The following is a 10,590-nucleotide window of genomic DNA, read 5'->3' as shown; positions in this document are numbered from 1 at the left end:
TGCTTACAAATAGAATGGAAATAAGATAGCTCAGGCGATGGTATTGTATCTCTAAGAATAGATGTGGTGGCTACATGCCTTTGAATTGTGTTACAATGAGGCTCAAAGGCCTATTTATTAGTGAGAAACAATGGAAAACCCTAAACATCCAAAAACCTAACCGCATGAGATGAAGTGCCAAACCTGTGGGCCCTGTTTGGGTAAATTGGTACATCAACTTCCCGAGGTCGTAACTTTGGCATACTATCTCTATTTGACTATCATAATACCTTGTTTCAAAGCATTCAAAGAGAAAGCCGAAAACAACTAGTACACTATTTTAGTACATTTTGGGTATCTCCGTTTTCCCTAAAAATGTCGTTTAGGGACTCAAAACGGCTCCGGAAGTTCAGGACCCGAAAAACTGCCAAAAATAGTAAACTGTGCTATAATTAAGGAAACTGAAAAACTAAAAGAGATAGCGTTGGGGGTCCAAGTGGAATAGGTGGGTGGCCACCAATATCCACCTGGATCATTCCTCCCCCCTTAGGAAGCAATGGTCCCCATTGTGTTGAGTGCCTCTATGAGATGGGGAAACTTCTGTTGAACTTGGTCCCTGATGAGCCACTTGCCTTGGAGAAGGAGTTGGCCAGCTTTGACAAACTGATATAGTTGGATCTTCTGCTGGCGACTGTTCTTAATCTGTGTGTCCATGATCCAAATAGTGGTTGCATGTTCCATGGAGTTTGGGTTTAGCTCTGTTGGTGTGAGTTGTTGTGCAACGTCGGATGTGTCCAACAATGGTGGAAAGTATGGCTGAAAGCGGTCTACATTGAGCACTGGGTGCAGACCAAGGAACAGTGGAATGTTAAGCTTGAAGGCATTGTCCCCTACAGCCTTGGTGATGGTGAATGACCCATATCGGAGCGGGCAAAGCTTGCGGTGGGGTCCAACGATGTGCTCCTTCTGCAAATGTAGCCAAACTTTGTCACCCACCTAGAACTTGTGCGGCAACCAATGTTGATCATGGCGCTACTTGTGTTTAGTAGTGACTCTATCTAATATATCATGGACCTACTGATAGATGTATTGAATACACTCAATGAAGTTGTTAAACCTATCGGCTTCAGACTGGACATGAGCCGAATCTTCCTAAGTAGCTGTAAATGGTATGGCCACATCAATGAGACATAATGGTTGAAATCCCAGCCCTACTTGAAAGGGGTTGTGGCCCGTTGAGCTGTGGAGAGCTCTATTGTAGTTGTGTTGGACACAGGGGAGGCTTTCATTCCATGTCCATGGATTCTTTGAGTTGTACATGCGTAGAATGTGTAAGATCATCCTGTTGACAACCTCTGTTTGGCCATTAGTTTGTGGATGGCAAGTCGTGGACTTAGTAAGTTTTGTATCCAACATCAACGAGAGACTTGACCAAAATGCACTCAGGAATCTGTTGTCATGATCTAATATAATGGATTGTGGGATCCCAAAGTGTACCCACACTCGCTCAAAGAAGAGCTTAGTAGTGGCCTCTATTGTGATACTCTTCTTGTAGGCTGCCATGATGGCCATCTTAGAGAATCTATCAACAACCACGAAAACACAATCATTGTCATGCTTAGTAGAAGGAAGGCCCAAAATGTAATCCATGGAGATAGATTCCCAAGGCCGGTTAGGAGTAGGTAGAGGAGTATAGAGGCCTTGCTTCTTGATGGTTGGTTTGGCAACGGTGCAGCCGGTGAAAGATCTGATGTACTTCCCAACATCCTGATGAAGTTTCAGCCAATAAAAATACTTCTACAATACCACCATTGTTTTCTCTACTCCGAAATGTCCAATGACCCGACTTGAGTGTGCCTCCCAAATCATCTTGGCATGATTTCTTGAAGGAACACATATGTATCCTAGGTGGCATAACAGTGCATCCTGAAGGTGAAATTTAGAACTTTCTTCCCTTACAGGAGTGCCTAGTATTTGTTACCGAATTCTGGATCGCCTGTAAATATGCGGCCACCCCGATGTCTCGTTCCCACAAGAGTTGAGCACAGTGATCAATGCCATGAACAGTGGTCGTCTAAGGCAATCAACGACATTATTGGTGCTTCCCTTATTATACTTAATGTTCAAATGGAACTATTGCAGGTAGGTGGACCATTTCTGATGGCGATTGTTCTGAAACTTCCCTTGTGTCTGTATAAGAGGTCAGTGGTCTATGTGGATGACCGTTTCCTTCCTCATAATGTAATGCTTCCATTGATGGTAGGCCTATAAATTTCTGTCATAAGTGGGGTACTTTCAGACTGTGTTTGAAAGTGTTTCACTGTGGTAAGCCACTGGATGCCCATGTTGAGTAAGAACTGCACTAATAGCATAGTTGAAGGCATCTATCTCAATCTAAAATGGTTGTTACAAGTCTGGTAATGTGAGAACTGGTGCAAAACAGAGGCAATTCTTCAACTCGGAGAAAGCTTGTTGTTGGGTTTCATACCAAAAAAACTTTTCTTTTGCTCCACCCTTGGTGACTTGACTTAAAGGCCAAGTTATATGAGAGAACCCTAACACGAACCTATGGTAGAAGTTGGCAAGACCCAAAAACTACAGAGCTCTGTTAGAGTGGTTGGTACTGGGCAATCCCGAATGACTTGTATCTTGGATGGGTCCACATGTACACCTTGCTCATCAATTATGTAACCCAAATATTGAACCTCGGTTAGGCCAATGGTGCATTTCTCCAAGTTAGCACACAACTTGTGTTATTGCAAGGTTTGAAGGACCTGTCAAATATGGTGGAGGTGCTTGTCCCAACACTGGATGAAGATCAAGATGTCATCTAAATACACCACCACGAATGCATTGGTGAATGGTCACAAGATATCATCGATCAGTCTCATGAAGGTTGCGAGGGTGTTCGTCAATCTGAACAGCATGACCAACCATTCAAAAAGGCCCTCCTTGGATTTGAAGGCAGTCTTCCACACATCAAAGGGTTCGATAGGCACGTGGTGATAACCTGACTTCAAGTCAATCTTGCTGAAATAATTGGGCCCCTTTTTCTGGTCAAGAAGGTCATCAATCCACGGGATTCAATACCTATTCTCGACAATGATCTTGTTCAATGCCTGGTAGTCAATACAGAGCCTCCAAGTCCCATCCTTCTTCTGTACCAATACAATCGGCCTCCGACAAGGTGATGGGATTAGCCTGATGTGCCCTTTCTGCAATAGTTCCTGAATTTTCCTTTTGATCTCATCGTTCTCTAGAACATAGCACTGATAGATTGGCCCATTGGGCAGCGACACGCCTGGGGTCATATCGATGGAATTCTTGACCTGACAATGCAAAGGTACCCCTGTAGATGAGGCGAAAATATCCATGTACTACTCCAAAACCTTGTCCATATGTTGCTTCTGTGCAAAGGAGCCCTACCTGGAAGTTGTGGCCACAACCTTCTTCTTGCCCTGAGGGAGAATCATAAGGAAAATAAATTTCTTGGTCTGGGAAATGATCTTACTGCATTTCTTTGTAGTGATCAAAGAGATGGAAGTAGGAGGGGCTACCTCTGGTATCTTGTACAACTTGTTGTCCAAGGTAATAATCACAAAGCGAGGTCTAGACTCATATACATCATGTCACTTCCACAAGTATGGTTGTCCTAACAATACATCACAAAATTCAAGAGGAGCAACATCACACAATACCTCATCCGTGAAGGGCTTGATGTTGTAGGGAAGATGACACTACTGATTGACTCATAGATCTCGTCCTCAGTGAAGGCACCCGATGGTGTACGACTGTGGATATGCTGAAGCCTTTTGGCCCAACCGCTTCAAAACCTCTACTGAAATGAGGTTCTTTTAGATTCCGTTGTCGAAAATGAACTGTAGCAGAGAACCCTTCATCCACATATGTGAGTGGAAGAGGCGTTCCCCATCCTCTGGATCTTCAGGCTCAATCTTCTAGATCTTGGTGGTGGCCACTATGGCCCTGGGCTCCACATCAATGATCTGCTTCCCTTTGTGAGTTCCCTTATTGGGTTCTGATTTAAAGTCAGAACATGCATCTGATTCAGAAGCCTTCAACTCGGCCACCAGTGACTGTCTGGCCTGACATTCACTTGAATTATGAGTGGAGCTCTTATGAAACTCACACCATTTTCCCGTGCCCTTCTTTGTCTTTGTGGTGTTGTTCTTTGCTTGCGACTTTGGCGGGCTGTCCTCGGTAGCCCCGCCATGGCTTGGTCCTTTGTTCTATAGTTTGGGGGCGCCTTTTGCTTGCTTTGGATTCGCAGATCCAAAGTCCCACTTCTTCTGTTTAAACTTCTGCTCAATCTTGATATTGTAGTAGTACGCCGTGCTGAGCGAGAAAATATCCAGGAACTCCATCTTGTCCTGGATGTACTTGTGTAGACAGCTGTGGTACTTGAGCACCAAATGTTGCGCAGTATCCTTGATACACAACTTCGTGCGAAGGGTATGGAAAATATTTTGAACTCTGACTCATCCAGGTGGATATTGGTGGCCACCCACCTATTCCACTTGGACCCCCAATGCTGTCTCTTTCAATTTTTCAGTTCCTTAATTGTAGCACAGTTTACTGTTTTTGGCATTTTTTTGGGTCCTGAACTTCCGGAGCCATTTTGAGGCCCTAAACGAGGTTTTTAGGGGAAACAAAGAGACCAAAAACATCCCAAAACAAGCTTGCTAGTTTTTTTTCGACCTTCTCTTTGAGATCTTCGCAATGAGGTGTTATGATAGCCAACCAAAGATCGCATGCCAAATTTATGACCCTAGGAAGTTGACGTACCAATTTACCTAAATGGGGCCCACAGTTTTGGCACTTCATCTCCTAGGGTTAGGTTTTTGGATGTTTATGGTTTTCCATTGTTCCTCAATAATAAATAGGCCTTTGAGCCTCAATGTAACTCAGTTCAGAGGCATGTAGCCACCACATCTCTTCTCAGAGATAAGCTACCATCACCCAAGCCAGTTTTATTTTCATTCTGTTTGTAAGCATATTTCAATATTTGTTATTAATGAAATGAAGTCTTATTTCTACTGCATCTCTGTATTTATGGTTATATCTGTATTTTGTTGTGTTCCTGTTTAAATATGGATCAGTGTTATCAGAGGGCTATGCTCTTTATTTGTTTTTCTTTGCATGTCCCCAACAAGGTTGGGTTAAAAGGAGTAGGGGCTCGATCTAGTTGAACCTTTGCAAGATCAACCTCGCAAATCCCGATGACCTCTCATGGCAGATGAAAAGAAAGACAAGGGAGCAGGAGATCCTATCAAAATCTTGCTCGAAGAAGCCCTCAAGTGACAAAGGAACGCGATGATGGACAACTTTGCCCAGATCCTTCAACGGATACCCAGGTGCAAAGCATCGACTTCCAGCAGCTACTCGGGAAGTGCCACACCCTTTAAGGTACAAGTTAATTTTGGTATTCCCATGTTTGAGGGTCAGATAGATGCAGATGCCATAGATAAATGGTTAAATCTGCTAGAAGGATATTTTTCTATTCATGGTTTTTCCAGTCGAGAAAAGATCACTTTTGCACTTCTCAAAACTGCCGCCCACATCAAGGACTGGTGGGAAACCTATTGCGAGTAGAAGAATGAAAGTACGACCTCACTATTTTCATCGCACCCACTTGGAATTCATTCCAGGATGCCATCAAGGAGCACTACTACCCTGTGGGAAGCTATGAGGATAAACACATAAAGTGGACCATGCTATGGCAGGGAAGGGACCAAGACGTGCCGGAGTTTACCAATATTTTTCATACCCTTCGCACAAAGTTGGGTATCAAGGATTCAGAGCAGCATTTGGTACTCAAATATCGAGGTTTCCTACACAGATACATCTAAGTTGAGATGGAGTTCCTAGACATCTCCTCGCTTGGCACGGCATACCAATACACTCTCAAGATCGAGTAGAAGTTTAAACAAAAGAAGAGAGACTTTGGATCTGCGAATCCAAAGACAAAAGGGCAAAGCCAAGGAGGAGTGACTGAAGACAACTCGTCAAAGCTGCAAGAAAACAACACCACCATGAAGTCAAAGAAGGACATAGAAAAGTGGTGTGAGTTCCATAAGAGCTCCACTCACAACATAAGTGAGTGTTAGACCAGGTAGTCGTTGTTGGTTGAGTTGAAGGCTTCAGAATTAGATGCATGTTACGACCCTGAGTCAAAACCCAATAAGAGGAATGACAAAGGAAAGTAGGTTATTGATGTAGATCCCAGCGCCACTGTTGCCATTGCAAAGATCCAGAAGAATGAGCCCGACGATCTAGAGGAGGGGGAACGTCGTTTCCACTCACAAATGTGGGTGAAGGGTTCGTCGTTGCAATTCATTTTCGATAGTGGAAGCCAAAAGCACCTCATTTCAACAGAGGTCATGAAGCAGCTTGGCCTACTAACAATACCACACCCGCAATCATACAACATCGGGTGGATTCACCAAGGACGAGATCTCCGAGTCAACCAACAATGTAGCCTTCCCTAAACACACATGGACAGCAAAGACTAGGAAAGATAAATCAGTGAGTACATTTTTTATTAACATCAGATATACATTTATAGTACAACATATGACTCTTGGGTTTCAGATCCCAAGGTCTCTTGGACTGCTTTTGTCCATTCGACTTCCACACTAACCCATTAGGATTAGGTGTCCAACATTCCCCCCCTTAATCCGAAGGGTTATGTATGAGTCCAAGAAGAGAGCTGTAATACAAAATGTGCAAAAAATGCATGGCAGCACTAGGCTGAATGTGCTCTATGAAATGTTGGTAAAAAAGGGCGGTGGTTTAAGGATGACCACCAACACTGGAACGCTTAGTGCAGTTCCCGGAACTCTTCCAAAACTGGCAAGAAGCTGGAGTCTTCTGCTAGAGGAAGTGTTCTTAATCTGTGATGGTTTAAGGATGACCAACAACTCTGGAATGCTTAATGCAATTCCTGGAACTCTTCCAAAACTGGCAAGAAGCTGGAGTCTTCTGCTAGAGGAAGTGTTCTTAATCTGTGATGGTTTAAGGATGACCAACAACTCTGCGATTCCTGGAACTCTTCCAAAACTGGCAAGAAGCTGGAGTCTTCTGCTAGAGGAAGTGTCCCAGATTTCCAACTGAAGGCATGTTCAAGCATGTTTGTCTCTGGCTACAACTTTGAAACTGGTGTGGCAAGTTGTGGCTCAGGCTCGCTTGATGTGACTTTGAAGCTTGTAGATGACCATCATTTCCCCCCTGTCAGATACAAGGTGAGAAGATGGAGAAAACTCAACTGCAAGACTGTTCAATACTCTGGAACAAGTTCTGACATGTGTTTGGAATATCTTCTTGGCTGTTGATGCCCATTGCCAAGAAGCGATCCATCCTAGATGAATCTTTGTTCTTGCAGGATGTTTGTTTTTGAAGCATCTGTGTGAAGAATGACTGGTTTTATGACAGTGCTTACATGGATGAAGATCAAAACAGTGATCTTTCAGATGGCCAACTCGATCACAGTGTTGGCATTTCACGATCTGTTGTTTTTGTTGTTGTTGTTGCTGTGGAAGAGGGGCAGAATCTGGAACAGCTGAAGCTGAACTGTCATGAGGAGCAAGTGAACTGTCATGAATGAATCCAACACTCTGAAACTGAATGGGCTTGGCATAGTCTGGAATATGAAAGGAAAAGTCTTTGTCATATCGAAGACCAGTTCTGTGCTTGTTGTGGACAAGTTGTTCCCAAGGTCTGATGATGGGCTTGGGAAGTGCAGACTGAGTTTCTGCATCTGCATGTACAGCTGCTGCTTTATTGGGTACTGAATCTGAATGAACTGTAATATTATTGTCTTGCTGTTTATGGGAGTCTGTTTCAATCCTCTGAACAGAAACAGGTTCAGAATGATGACTCCACTGCTGTAATTCTTCCTGCTGTAGCTTTGTCTCAAGCTGCAAAAACTCAATATTCTCTTGTACATTATACAAACAGGTTCTAATATCAACCAGAGAAGCTTTTCTTATTCTCACTGTATCATGATTTGAGGAATGTATGAGAGTTTTTAAGAACTCTAATATTTCAGTAATTCGAGGCATATTCTTCATTATCAAAATTACACCCCTTTAAAACACTGATTACAACTATGACCCAATGAGTAAAAGTGACGCCCACTCAGAGTACAAAGACACAGAAAAATCCTTTGTAAATGTGCAGCAAATGAATTAAGCCAAATTTACTTCTGCATCACAAACTCTAGAAAAGAAAATATTACGATATTTTGGTGATGGGTGTAAAGCACTTAGAGCGAGAATTCTGCTACACAGAATTTACATGAGCAGGATGGCCGAACAGACTGTTCAATTCTCAATTCGAATCCAAATCAATTGCAAAACAACTGAAGAAAATTTCTTCTGTCGGAGGTGGTGGTAAGATTACCCAGCTGCTCAACTTATATAGCGAGACTGCACGCTTTTCACTACAAGCACACGCATCTCCAGACAAAACGGAGCGGACAATTCGAATTAAAAACAAGATTTCGTGTTGCAGTTTCAAACCAAAGAATTCTTCAGGCTACCCGTATAACAGGATCAAGAGAATATCTGGAATCTCCTCTACAACAATCTTTTGAGGAGATTTTGCATCTACCATGTAGACTCTGCGGGTGAACACTTTCTCTTTGTAACAGCGAAAACACAAAATAATGTACCATATACAGTCGCAACAATTACACTGAGGGCCACGTTGTATGGCAGAACAGGTGGCTACAATGACCCAAGCAATGTGAAATCCTTCACAAAGATATAATGTTGATGGACGCTGTTAATCGAAATTTACAAACACTTTGAAAGGGAGCTCAAGAAAGCAGAGAAAACACAAAAACTCAATCCACCATAAACACTAGATGGATTCTGTTTCAAAATCGCAAAGCTGGCGAACGAAGATAGAAATAAGAGAGAGTGTCACTCCATTAATGATCAGTCAGCTTCAAGGCTGTGCGAGAATTACACCACAACTTCATTACCAATTCCATTTAAGCCAACGGAAATTCAAGCCAACGGATGATGATATTGTCTGGCCTCCCACCGTTATAATTCAGAACACGAGGCTCGCGAAGAATGAAGATAGTCGATGGACTGGCCTCTGTGTCTTTTATTTTGCCTCAGTTGTATTTCCCTCTGAGAAACGTAATAATGAAATATTGCTGTTTATTCGGTCGTTTGGGTTGAAGTTCTTCTAGGAACAATGGGCGGTGGATATGTCTACGCGTAATGTCCACCAAAAATTTGTGGCAATGTTGAAATTTCTATCAGCGAACACTTCTACTCAAAAATGGCGGAGACTCCTTCACTCATCGGGCCAAACCCGGACCCCAGGCGGAGATAAATTACAGGCCGCGAGCCTGAAAAAGATATGCGAATTCCTCATGTCTTCACCGACGGTCGACGTCTCAGAGGTCCTCCAGAAATCGAAGGTGGAAGCGTCACCAAAATTAGTAGAAGAAGTGCTGAAGAGATTCGAAAAACCCAGGGATGCAGGCTTATAGATTCTTCGAATGGGCTCGAAAACAGCAGGGTTACGCGTACAACGTAGAGGCTTATCACATTATCATCGATTCTCTGGGAAAAATTAGGCAGTACGGACTCATATGGACAGTGGTTAATTTAATGAAAATAAAGGGGGCTTTGACGAAGGAAACATTTGCTATAATCATTCGAAGGTACGCCAATGTAAAGAAAGTCAAAAAGGTCGTTTACACTTTCGAAACCATGGAGAAATTTGGAGTGCCGGCTGATTTAGAGGCTTTTAATAGCCTCCTCAGTGCTCTTGAGGGTGCTCCCGACAGACCCATATGACCAGATGGACTTGGCGAGGAAGATCTTACACCACGACTTTCAGCGGAGATGAAAGATTCGATGCCTTTGTTCCACAGGAAGCTCGTTCGTATAGTGGCCGCTTGCCTAGCCAATAAAAGGGAGTGACTCGACCCACTAAGGGAGAGAGAAAATCGTGCTACAGGTGGTCTTCAACACACAACAGAACCAAAACCAGCCCTCACAGTGGAGTGTGTTTCCGCTACCCCACAGCCAGCACCACGCTTCTACTGCGCCAGAGAAGTGTCCACAAAACGCGAGGGAGTCGTTGGATTTTGGCGTTTTCGATTTCAAATTTTCTGCAGACGGGTCTCGACCGTCACACCCTCTCTGTTCTCATCGCCCTTTGCGAACACGACATTAATCCACAGGGAGTTCTTCACGTGTACTCCGGCAATGGCGATGCATGTTACGCCGAAAACTCCGATAGACAGAGGAATGTCTTCCACGTATTGCAGCCTGTCTTTGAAGCAACCCTTCAGAAGCTTGCTTTTCCCAAGGAGGGTCCTCTCAGAACAATTTACACAACAATTACAAATCAAAGCGCGAACGTTAGTTCCCTCGCTGGTCAATGCGATAAAAACGGAAACATACAGCGAATTGTCCTCTGCATGCTTGCCATCATGATAGAAATAAATGGTCCACTAGTAACCTCCCACCGTGAAGGTCTCGCTGGAAATATGCAGATAATATGGCAGACAATGGCGCAGACGATGGCAGATAACACTTCAATGTTTAAATGAAGGACCAGCGTTAC

General features: G+C 43.5%; 1 pseudogene; it reads left to right on the top strand.

Moving 5' to 3' along the window:
* Positions 1–9,253: 9,253 nt before the first annotated feature.
* LOC149197384 (pentatricopeptide repeat-containing protein At1g77360, mitochondrial pseudogene) lies at positions 9,254–9,815 on the top strand (annotated as a pseudogene).
* Positions 9,816–10,590: the final 775 nt, after the last annotated feature.

The sequence above is a fragment of the Pinus tabuliformis genome, chromosome 2_2 (assembly GCF_031772625.1).
Source record: "Pinus tabuliformis cultivar Carrire ecotype Pingquan chromosome 2_2, CPIR1, whole genome shotgun sequence".
NCBI classification, from domain to species: Eukaryota; Viridiplantae; Streptophyta; class Pinopsida; order Pinales; family Pinaceae; genus Pinus; species Pinus tabuliformis.
The sequence above is the reverse complement of the archived record's forward strand: the minus strand, read 5'-3'. Positions and strand labels throughout refer to the sequence as shown.